The sequence below is a fragment of the Schistocerca serialis genome, chromosome 2, assembly GCF_023864345.2.
Source record: "Schistocerca serialis cubense isolate TAMUIC-IGC-003099 chromosome 2, iqSchSeri2.2, whole genome shotgun sequence".
NCBI classification, from domain to species: domain Eukaryota; kingdom Metazoa; phylum Arthropoda; class Insecta; order Orthoptera; family Acrididae; genus Schistocerca; species Schistocerca serialis.
The window spans coordinates 1,088,985,658-1,088,998,364 of NC_064639.1; the positions used below are offsets into that span (position 1 = coordinate 1,088,985,658).

Genomic DNA, 12,707 nt, shown 5'->3' on the forward strand with positions numbered 1-12,707 from the left:
ATGGATTAAGAGTAAATCGAAGAACGACGAAAGTAATGAGGAGTAGTATAAATGAGACCAGCGAGAAACTTAACATCTGGATGGAGTGTCGAGAACTAGATGATGGTAAGGAATTCTGCTACGTAGGATGTAAAAAACCGAATGAGGGACGGAGCAAGGAGGCCATCAAAAGCAGACCAGGAAAGGCAAAAAGGGCATTCCTGGCCAAGAGAAGTCTTCTAGTGTCAAACACAGGCCTTAATTTGAGGAAGAAATTTCTGATAATGTGTGTCTAGAGTACAGCATTGTATGGTAGTGAAACATGAACTGTGGGAAAACCGGAACAGAAGAGAATAGAAGAATTTGAGATGTTGTGCTACAGACGAATGCTGAAAATTACGTGGACTGATCAGATAAGTAATGAGGAGTTTCTGCGCAGAATCGGAGACGAAAGGAATATTTGGAGAAATGACAGGTTGTAGGACATCTGTTGAGACGTGACTGAACGACTTCCATGGTACTAGAGGGAGCTGTAGAGGGCAAAAGGTGTAGAGGAAGACAGAGACTGGAATACATCCAGCAAATAATTGAGGACGTAGGTTGAAAGTGCTACTCTGATGAGCTTAGCACAAGAGACGAATTCGTGGCGGGCCGCATCAAACCAGTCAGTAGACTAATGACCCAAAACAAAAAGATATAGAACGTGGATCTGTGTACAGTGTGTTTATGTTTTCCTACCTAAACATTCTCTGAAAGACACAAGCTGATTGCAAATTAAAAGCTCTTAACCTAGCAGTCCAGAGTTTCACACAATTCTTAGCAGATGCGGAGCAATACTTAGTAAACTACACTCCTGGAAATGGAAAAAAGAACACATTGACACCGGTGTGTCAGACCCACCATACTTGCTCCGGACACTGCGAGAGGGCTGTACAAGCAATGATCACACGCACGGCACAGCGGACACACCAGGAACCGCGGTGTTGGCCGTCGAATGGCGCTAGCTGCGCAGCATTTGTGCACCGCCGCCGTCAGTGTCAGCCAGTTTGCCGTGGCATACGGAGCTCCATCGCAGTCTTTGACACTGGTAGCATGCCGCGACAGCGTGGACGTGAACTGTATGTGCAGTTGACGGACTTTGTGCGAGGGCGTATAGTGGGCATGCGGGAGGCCGGGTGGACGTACCGCCGAATTGCTCAACACGTGGGGCGTCAGGTCTCCACAGTACATCGATGTTGTCGCCAGTGGTCGGCGGAAGGTGCACGTGCCCGTCGACCTGGGACCGGACCGCAGCGACGCACGGATGCACGCCAAGACCGTAGGATCCTACGCAGTGCCGTAGGGGACCGCACCGCCACTTCCCAGCAAATTAGGGACACTGTTGCTCCTGGGGTATCGGCGAGGACCATTCGCAACCGTCTCCATGAAGCTGGGCTACGGTCCCGCACACCGTTAGGCCGTCTTCCGCTCACGCCCCAACATCGTGCAGCCCGCCTCCAGTGGTGTCGCGACAGGCGTGAATGGAGGGACGAATGGAGACGTGTCGTCTTCAGCGATGAGATTCGCTTCTGCCTTGGTGCCAATGATGGTCGTATGCGTGTTTGGCGCCGTGCAGGTGAGCGCCACAATCAGGACTGCATACGACCGAGGCACACAGGGCCAACACCCGGCATCATGGTGTGGGGAGCGATCTCCTACACTGGCCGTACACCACTGGTGATCGTCGAGGCGACACTGAATAGTGCACGGTACATCCAAACCGTCATCGAACCCATCGTTCTACCATTCCTAGACCGGCAAGGGAACTTGCTGTTCCAACAGGACAATGCACGTCCGCATGTATCCCGTGCCACCCAACGTGCTCTAGAAGGTGTAAGTCAACTACCCTGGCCAGCAAGATCTCCGGATCTGTCCCCCATGGAGCATGTTTGGGACTGGATGAAGCGTCGTCTCACGCGGTCTGCACGTCCAGCACGAACGCTGGTCCAACTGAGGCGCCAGGTGGAAATGGCATGGCAAGCCGTTCCACAGGACTACATCCAGCATCTCTACGATCGTCTCCATGGGAGAATAGCAGCCCGCATTGCTGCGAAAGGTGGATATAAACTGTACTAGTGCCGACATTGTGCATGCTCTGCTGCCTGTGTCTATGTGCCTGTGGTTCTGTCAGTGTGATCATGTGATGTATCTGACCCCAGGAATGTGTCAATAAAGTTTCCCCTTCCTGGGACAATGAATTCACGGTGTTCTTATTTCAATTTCCAGGAGTGTATTTAAACACAGTAACCGTTACCATTCGTAAATTTGGACTTAACTATGTAGCTGTGAAAAAAATCACCACTCTTGCCTCTACTATTCCTTTACTAGTTCTACAGCAATGTGGTGTTAGCTTGTATTTGTTTAGGTGCATGTGCTCATTTCCCTGTTACCAGTTAATACTCTGATAAGCGTAGCTTATTTTTTGATGCTGAGTTTTTCTTTTTACTTTACTTTACGGATATCATAAATTTGTAGCATTTTGTAGGCCTGTAAGTTTTAGACAGGCGTTCTTCTTCTTCTCTAACCCTAGTTCTGTCGGAGGCTCCATTTCCATTGCACACCAAGAACGTCTTAGTGAAAACATTGCAACACCTACATCTACATCTACATTGATACTCCGCAAGCCACCCAACGGTGTGTGGCGGAGGGCACTTTACGTGCCACTGTCATTACCTCCCTTTCCTGTTCCAGTCGCGTATGGTTCGCGGGAAGAACGACTGTCTGAAAGCCTCCGTGCGCGCTCTAATCTCTCTAATTTTACATTCGTGATCTCCTCGGGAAGTATAAGTAGGGGGAAGCAATATATTCGATACCTCATCCAGAAACGCACCCTCTCGAAACCTGGCGAGCAAGCTACACCGCGATGCAGAGCGCCTCTCTTGCAGAGTCTGCCACTTGAGTTTATTAAACATCTCCGTAACGCTATCACGGTTACCAAATAACCCAGTGACGAAACGCGCCGCTCTTCTTTGGATCTTCTCTATCTCCTCCGTCAACCCGACCTGGTACGGATCCCACACTGATGAGCAATACTCAAGTATAGGTCGAACGAGTGTTTTGCAAGCCACCTCCTTTGTTGATGGACTACATTTTCTAAGCACTCTCCCAATGAATCTCAACCTGGTACCCGCCTTACCTACACGGAGTAGATACTGATTCGATGAGGCCTACCTTGGCTAAGAGCCTATATGGACATGCGATCAGATATAGACGTTATTACTCAATCATGCGATTACCTTTTCCTCTGGGACGTGCCCTACAGCTCTATACGTAGTACGTTGGTTTCAGTGAAGAGTCTCATCCATCCTTAGCTGCATAACTGAGGCTACGACTAACTACTGCCTGCTGCCGAAATGGAAACAGAAATATCTTTGACATTATCTTTCAGCAAAGCAGGTGTCATCGCTGGCCATCCACTTTACCTAAAAACACTCGTTACCAGGGAATTATCCAGAAATTCCTGCACTGTTTCCATGCCATAGTTACTGCCTAACACTAAGACATGCTTATCCGCGAAAGCTTATCCTCTGTCTATTGTGACTTTTAAGTAGAGGGATTTTTGAACTCCGATCTTCCTTCCTTCCTTCGATACAGTCAAAAGCCCTGGAAATACGGAAGACTTCTACAGTGGAGCTATAAAACTTCAAGCATATCTTTAATAGGTCCCCTGATTTAGAAGGTTTGACTGAATTGAGTCTTCCCCCCCCCCCCCCCCCCAAAGAGGCAACTAATTTCAATTGTCACTTCATATAATATGTATCAATAGTATCAATAAAAGTATAACAGAACCTGTAAAAAAATAAATTCAGAGCATATTTACACCCTACAGTACTATCACGAAATGTCCTATAAAAATATCCATGCGTCAGACGGTCGTACTCATGTTGTGCTAACTTTTAGCCTCAGCCCTAGTCGCGTTTGCATACGTCACTGATATTTCACACATAAATACTTTTCAAGTATATTGAACACATTTCACACATAATTGCACGCATATTTCACCTGTGTCTGTAGCGAACTGCGTCCTGCAGTTTCATCTGAATCCTATGGAAACTTGTAATTCCACCTGGGTAAGATGTATGCAAAATGTGGCTAGTAAGTAAATGATTTCCACCACCGTCCACCATGCGACTGTAGAGAAGACATTAAATGAATCTGTGGTATTCAGCCTTGTGGCATTTGCTTTGGTCCCGAAACACGCTGACAAAGTTAATGGCTGGCTGAGTGTTCATTCTGATGCAATGAACAAAACAAATGAGACACAAATTGCGCTTCATAGTTTTAAAAAAAATTACAAGTCAACTAACTTCTTCGTTTCTTCTTCTGCGTTTGTCTCGCGTCGGCGCATGGCCGTTATTAACGGGTTTGGCACTGTTGTTTTAGGGAGCGGCCAAATGCCCTTCACGTTGTCACTCAGTCAACCCTGGGACAGTATATGCGTACTCCAATTGTCTATGTTACTCATATGAAAGGGAGCGAAAGGTTTCCAAATGTTTACGAATCGGTTAACAGATGCGAGACTTGTCTACTGCCCGGGTATACAGCTAGTGGGCTGTGGGAAACCACCTAAAGACGACGTCCAGGCTGGCTGGCACATCGACCCTCGTCTTTAATCCGCCGGGCGGTTGCGATCTGAGGCCGGTGCACCTCCCCGTCCCGGAAGTGGTGCTTTAACGAGCATGTCTATCTGGGTGGGCTCCAGCTCAGCTAACTAGAGGAACGATATCCCAACAGTTCGCTTTGAACATTTTTTTGTCTGTAACCCCTTCTTATTCCCACCTCCGCCCCTGGGGTAACAGGCGTGTCTTCCTCGCATAGTATTTTCATACACGCAATGAGTCATATATACCCAAAATTGGACTGAAATTGCTCCAGGCTTTCTTGAGTTACACTTTTATGACACCCACTTTCACTGGCTCTCACAGTAACAGGGGTGTGAGGCTTGTCTTGCTGTCCCAGTATATTTTTTTTTTCAGATAGAAAGTGGTAAGCATGCCAAGCTTGGTAAAAATTTCTTCAGGCGTTAGCCCGAAGGTGAAACGTCGTCGGGTCTGTCATCAGTCAGCGTAGCTACTCCGAATACAGTGGATTCGATGCTAACATCGGTCGTTGTCAAATATTTTTAAATGACACGTATCTCAGGCAATGGCAAACCGCCTCCGCTAGGACCTTGCCTAGTCGGCGGTGCGGGTCTCCCGCATCGTCCCTCATCGGAAAAATCTAACCAAATTTCATTGAACCGGGGAGGGGGAATGGAAATCTCACTTAAATTTTTTAATTCAGAGAATATACATTTTTATAACGGATATTATTCTTCAATAAAATTCTTCAGGGTATCAGACCGCATCGTCATAATTTAAAATGCGCCAACGTTTCGGCCAGCGTTGCAGCTGGCCTTCATCAGGGCCTTACGTTAACTGCTAAATGAACACACTTGGTTCCTTAAATAGCTGCACGAGAAAACCGTGTCGTTACTTGATTGGCTGTAAAAGGAGGAGGAGGAGGGGTGAAAGGTATGCTTTATTGGTGTTTCCTTTATTATCTGTCATTGGCTGAAATAGCTGTTTTCTATTGGTCTTTATATTAATCCACCCCATTGGAGGAGACGGACGAATAGCGAACAGGTGATGGCTGTGACGTCACACTGTTTCCATGCTGTCCAGAAGCCGGCTGCGGCGTGCCATTGCTTTGTGTGCTCGCGACCACTACTGCGGCTCTCCGCGTGTCTGCATTGGCCGCCACGGCTCTGCCGCCGCTCCGTAGCCCTGCTATTGCAGGCAGCCAAGACCTCGGAAGCTTGTACCCGTCCTCTCTATTCATGTTGGCGGGTCTTTTGGCTATTTCTATCGCCTCTCTAATCTTTCTTTTGAAAGTGAGAGGCTGTTTCGCCAGGACGCGGGCTTCTTGAAAAAATATTGGTTTCCCGCACTCATCTCGGTGTTCCGCCACTGCTGACTTAGTGTGTTGTTTCAGGCGGATATATCTTTCATGTTCCGAGAGCCTTGTGCTAATCGGACGTCCCGTCTCACCTATGTAGACTAATCCACACGCACAACCAATTTCATACACGCCAGCTGTGTGTAGTTTGTCAACTGCATCCTTGGTAGAACCGAGCATGTCTGATATTTTGTTTCTGCTTCGGAAAATTGGTTTGATGTCGGCTTTTCGTAGAATTTTGCCAATACGTTCGGTGACCCCTTGTACATATGGTAACACAGCAATGCTCTGTGCAACGCTGGCCGAAACGTTGGCGCATTTTAAATTATGACGATGCGGTCTGATACCCTGAAGAATTTTATTGAAGAAGACAACGGCCGCGGAAGCCTACGCTTACGGATAACATTATGTTTTATAAAGTTAATCAGGAGCAGGGGTAATATTTCAGTGCCCACCAGTCTTTGAGGCATCTCTGAAATGTATACATGATCGGGATTTTCCGATTTTAACCAAGTGCTACACAAGTACACATTTCATTTGGAGAATTGTCTGTCGCACCGGTCGAAATCACTGCGTGTTAGTCAGTGCGTCAGTCGTGATATTCTGCAACGCATGTCAAGCCGATGTTATTGCGTTCAACATGAATATCTATCAATACGTTTACAGTGCGTATTTTAAGCGGCATGCCGACAAGTCGAAACACACGTGCGAGCAAGAAGTTAGCTATTTGTGGAAGGAAGCTAAGCTCAAACTCACCGAGAAGAATTTTCTTAATAACCGTATAAATGAAGACTTTGAAATCTTCGTAACCAATGTTGTCTTTCATCCGCGTTGTAAGTATAGTTTCATGGCATTTAATGTTTATAATATATCAATAAAAGGTGTATATTTTGTTAGGGATCCCTCAAAACGGTTAACACTACATTCGCGGAGACATTTTGTCCGTCCTCCCGTTTTCTGTCTGTCCGTCCAAATACTACACAGGGTTGGCGTGTATAAAGTAAATCACGTGTTGAAAACACTATTTAATACACTCTCTAAATAAAACATGTTTCTACTGTTTAATACACTTCCAAAACAAAACATGTTTTTATTAAATTCCTTTAATCACCGTCTAATACAAATACAAAAATGCGTTTTTAGGTTGTTTTACCCGACTACGTGAAGCAGATGGAGGCTCCCAATACGTGTCACCAACTCTCACCAAGGGTAGCATGGGAGTTGTAACATTACGTCATTGCCCTACCATTTTAAGTCATTCACTAACCGAGCAGCCGCTCGGCAACAGCTACAGTTAGCAAATAACGTCCTGTGACGTGACGTGTTTATTGTGGAAGCGCCGTCAGAGATACAGTGAGCCGCTTTGAAAGCCGATGCGCGAAAGGCGGACAAAAGAAGAACATTTTTACACACTCTTTTGATGTACGAGATATTCTCAACGAACAGTTACTCTTTCTTCTGTCTCTCGTAATTGGTGTCGGACACGCATGTCTTGCCACCGTATTATTATTGTTTTAAAAATATTATTTTAGTGTAATGTGAAAGTGCCATGCCGCATAGCAGTAGATTCATTTGAGAAGCTATATTGTGCGACGTGTATGCGGAAATGTTAAAAGAGGTAAGTTCGTTATATATCGACTGCCATAAATTCAAAGTTAAATGGAACTTGTGTATGGACTAATTATTTAGTATAGAACCTATGTCTCACTACTTCATGACCATACGTATTTAATTTTCTTTTATGTTTCTGCAAATTTTGATGGTTCACAGTCACAAACTGTTACGTCGAAATAGGACGGAAGTTGCATACGGCGAAACAGTTTCTCCGTACCTTATTCTACTGGTAAATGCATGATAAACTTCGGTCCCTTAGGAAATTCATGTTGAGCTATCCCAAAACAATTATATTTTCAATAGTCATTTAGCCCTGACCAGTAAAGGTATTCTAAACCACTACAACAACTAGTTATGTCTACTGGCCTAAAACACAAAATATACACTCCTGGAAATGGAAAAAAGAACACATTGACACCGGTGTGTCAGACCCACCATACTTGCTCTGGACACTGCGAGAGGGCTGTACAAGCAATGATCACACGCACGGCACAGCGGACACACCAGGAACCGCGGTGTTGGCCGTCGAATGGCGCTAGCTGTGCAGCATTTGTACACCGCCGCCGTCAGTGTCAGCCAGTTTGCCGTGGCATACGGAGCTCCATCGCAGTCTTTAACACTGGTAGCATGCCGCGACAGCGTGGACGTGAACCGTATGTGCAGTTGACGGACTTTGAGCGAGGGCGTATAGTGGGCATGCGGGAGGCCGGGTGGACGTACCGCCGAATTGCTCAACACGTGGGGCGTGAGGTCTCCACAGTACATCGATGTTGTCGCCAGTGGTCGGCGGAAGGTGCACGTGGCCGTCGACCTGGGACCGGACCGCAGCGATGCACGGATGCACGCCAAGACCGTAGGACCATACGCCGTGCCGTAGGGGACCGCACCGCCACTTCCCAGCAAATTAGGGACACTGTTGCTCCTGGGGTATCGGCGAGGACCATTCGCAACCGTCTCCATGAAGCTGGGCTACGGTCCCGCACACCGTTAGGCCGTCTTCCGCTCACGCCCCAACATCGTGCAGCCCGCCTCCAGTGGTGTTGCGACAGGCGTGAATGGAGGGACGAATGGAGACGTGTCGTCTTCAGCGATGAGAGTCGCTTCTGCCTTGGTGCCAATGATGGTCGTATGCTTGTTTGGCGCCGTGCAGGTGAGCGCCACAATCAGGACTGCATACGACCGAGGCACACAGGGCCAACACCCGGCATCATGGTGTGGGGAGCGATCTCCTACACTGGGTGTACACCACTGGTGATCGTCGAGGGGACACTGAATAGTGCACGGTACATCCAAACCGTCATCGAACCCATCGTTCTATCATTCCTAGACCGGCAAGGGAACTTGCTGTTCCAACAGGACAATGCACGTCCGCATGTATCCCGTGCCACCCAACGTGCTCTAGAAGGTGTAAGTCAACTACCCTGGCCAGCAAGATCTCCGGATCTGTCCCCCATTGAGCATGTTTGGGACTGAATGAAGCGTCGTCTCACGCGGTCTGCACGTCCAGCACGAACGCTGGTCCAACTGAGGCGCCAGGTGGAAATGGCGTGGCAAGCCGTTCCACAGGACTACATCCAGCATCTCTACAATCGTCTCCATGGGAGAATAGCAGCCTGCATTGCTGCGAAAGGTGGATATACACTGTACTAGTGCCGACATTGTGCATGCTCTGTTGCCTGTGTCTATGTGCCTGTGGTTCTGTCAGTGTGATCATGTGATGTATCTGTCCCCAGGAATGTGTCAATAAAGTTTCCCCTTCCTGGGACAATGAATTCACGGTGTTCTTATTTCAATTTCCAGGAGTGTATATATCATTATGTGCTTTTCTCTGCAAATATATTTCCACAGCAAATTATAGCTGCATGTTAACGCACGAAAGTAAATATATTGTTATAGAGTCCAAAGTTTGTAAAAAAACTTCAAGGAATTAGTGGGCGTCCCCTTACATATCACTGCAATAGATTGCAACACTCTACAGATAAGGAAAGAGTACAATCCCTTCGTGAACGCTATCTCTTTCTGCTCCTAGTCCCCCAACTGTTTGAAAATGTTTTAATTCACCCACCGTAAAAGAAACAGATTTTATGAATAGTGATGGATTTTTATTTTAACACGAAAACAGCTGTCTCCTTTTCATGCCCTTGTAAAGGGTGTCCGGGAAGTAGGGACGGATATCAAAGTGCTATGGAACATATAAAATTTATTGGAAATGTAATATTTCTTTAGAAACACATAACTAACTTCTCCCACTTATGTATGAAAAATTATATCCTCCATATGACCACCCAAGGCCGCGCAGCAACGAGGAATGCGATCACTGATGTTTTCGATGACCCGTTCACGAACATCTGATGGGATGCCGTTAATAACCTGTTTCATTTTATCCTTCAATTGGTTTATTGTTTGTGATTTTTTCACGTACACTTCTGATTTCACAAATCCCTACAAAAAAATAAGCCTACATTATCTGGCAGCTCATTCCTGACTGCCACATAAAGGGATAATTTTTTCAGGAAACTTTTCATTCAGCAGAGCAAACATTTCACGGGATGTGTGACATGTCGCACCATTTTTTTGAAACAAAAAATCGTCGTTTTCAACAATGAGAGGGAAAAACAATCATAAAGCAGGGTTCCCTACTTATCTTACACAGTCACTCGCGGATTTTCGCTACCCCAAATTCTGTCGTCGTGTTTACTGAATTACCCACTGAGGTGGAAGTGCGCCTCATCTGAGAAAATTATTCTTTCTGTCAAGTTCTCCTTCTCCTCTTGTCGCGCCAAACCCATTGAGAAAATCGATGTCTCTTTCCATGATCTACAGGCTTCAACTCTTGTGCAAGTTGACTCCGCATCCATTTTCAGATCTTTTTGAAGGCTTTCGTACAGTGAACTTGATGACAAGTTCAGTTGTTGAGCCTTTCGGCGAGCCGATTTTCTGCGGTTAATGGTCTCGCACGACAACAATGTTTCCTTGTGTTCGAACAGAACGCAGTCGTCCTGTTTTCCTACGGTTTGAAACAGAACCCGTGGTCTCAAACTTCCGGATCAGCTTCCGGACTGACGACTCGGTTGGAGCAGCATTACATCCGAGAGTGACACGAGCTTCGCGAACGGTTGCCGTGGGACTTTCTCTGTTTTTTTTAATCACTTTTTATCCTTGGATAGGTTGCTCAGCTGTCATCGGCTCCATGACGAAAATAAACATGAAACAACAATGTTCCCACACAAAAGCCATCAGGCTAATAACGGGAAGGACCGCAGATAACAGAGATGAAAAAACAACGGCTGCCAACCGTCATATGACAAAATAGCGCAAAATTCAAGTTCGTCGTTACTTCCCGGGCACCCGTTACTAACATACTTTCCACAGTTAGTCGGCCCACAGTATTACGAATATCAGTGTACATGAAAACTTGTACGTAGTGCTATACTCCTTTCATCACAAGAATAAACCTGATGTGAAGCAAAACTGTGTCCAGTTCAGTTAAGTACGATCATAAGGAAGCGTTTTACACACTGTTACGCGCACATAGGATGAGCGATAATGCAGGGCAACAGTAAAAAAAAGACGGGCAGAGGAACAATAAAGGTTCAAATGTCATTAAATTTTTAAAGAGAATGAAATAATATACGGCAAAACTCCAGCACTAACGCACGCTTCTTAGGTGAAAATACGGAAAGCGTAAAATGCTCTCGTTCTCACCTAACATAGTACTCTAATTACAAACAAGAGTGATAAAAATTTTCTGAACGGGCTAAGTGTAATGCAAAAGCACACTGTAGGGATTTCACCGTATTGTTAAATACTGAAGTCACTGAAGGTATTATTACAGTCAGTCGTCTGGTAATCTCTTAGCTCGTTCCTTATCCGAATCCGAGAAACACTTTTCAGTTCTGGAACTATCATCTGATTCGTTGAAAAAAAGAAGTCGATGAACAACAGAATCCACGAAGCCACCCAGGCTCCGCATTTTCTCCTCTTCTGTTATGATGATCCGTTCTATATCTCGCCAGCGTTCGGTAGTTACATGTGAAAAAGCTGCGTGCGTTAGTTCCAATACTTCTGGTTGCCCCATTTCTCGCGACAGTTTCCTTAACCTGGCTCCACATCAGTTCTGCTGCGTTCATATTGTTATGGTACAAAAAAAAGCACACCGTCTTCAGGCCGCAAGTGCCACATCGGGAACATCCGACCGCCGTGTCATCCTCAGTTAAGATTGCGGATATGAGGGGCGTGTGGTCAGCACACTGCTCTCCCGGCCGTTATGATGGTATTCTTGACCGAAGTCGCTACTATTCGGTCGAGTAGCTCCTCAGTTGACATCACAAGGCTGAGTGCACCCCGAAAACGGCAACAGTGCATCGAGGCCTGGATGGTCACCCATCCAAGTACCGACCACGCCCGACAGCGCTTAACTTCGGTGATCTCACAGAAACCGGTGTATCCACTGCGGCAAGGTCGTTGCCCCATAGTGTAAAGGTACAGTGGCAAATGTAAAAATGCAGGATTTGTACGGTGTGCTCGAAGTTGTGAAAGCGAATGTTTCTCATGTTTCTGGTTTTTCATGTCCTGCGGCACTTAACACTCTGGTTTGTGTGAGACTACATCTGTGGTGTTAAACAATGGACATAGACCGTATAAACAGTATTTGATTTTTCATGTTTCTCCTAAAAAATTAAATTCTTATTTTTTCTTAATTTAAGCAACCTTTACAAACAAACTTTCATAAAATATCGATAATTAAGAATTTATATTTGAAATGAGAACAGGAATTTTGCTTGCACTATGTAATCAGAAACAAGAAGACGTGCATTATTCATAAAAAATGATAATGAATTTTACAATTACGAGATGTAGGTATTTCTAACTGAACGAAAAAAGGAAGATGCTCAAGTCGAGGTTTGGACCAGCGACTCATCAAACGCGCTCGATTATCAATCTATTACACTACCCATTACGCTACACGTCCTCCGCACGAGCAATTTCCGCTGTATCAACTACAGCCACGGAAAACTTCAAAGCGATTTTTTTCTGTAAATTTATGAAAAACATTGAGAACAACCTAATCGTGCTTCGCTCGCGTGTTTCACTACGGAGCACGAAGCAGCCTCAGCCATTTTCATACTGCGTATTAA

The 12,707-nt window shown here is 45.8% G+C and overlaps 1 protein-coding gene across 1 annotated transcript in view; it reads right to left on the reverse strand.

Annotated features, from left to right (window-relative positions):
* LOC126458536 (serpin B6-like) overlaps positions 1-12,707 on the reverse strand; it is a 57,898-nt gene that overhangs the window by 44,427 nt on the left and 764 nt on the right. The window lies entirely within an intron of this gene.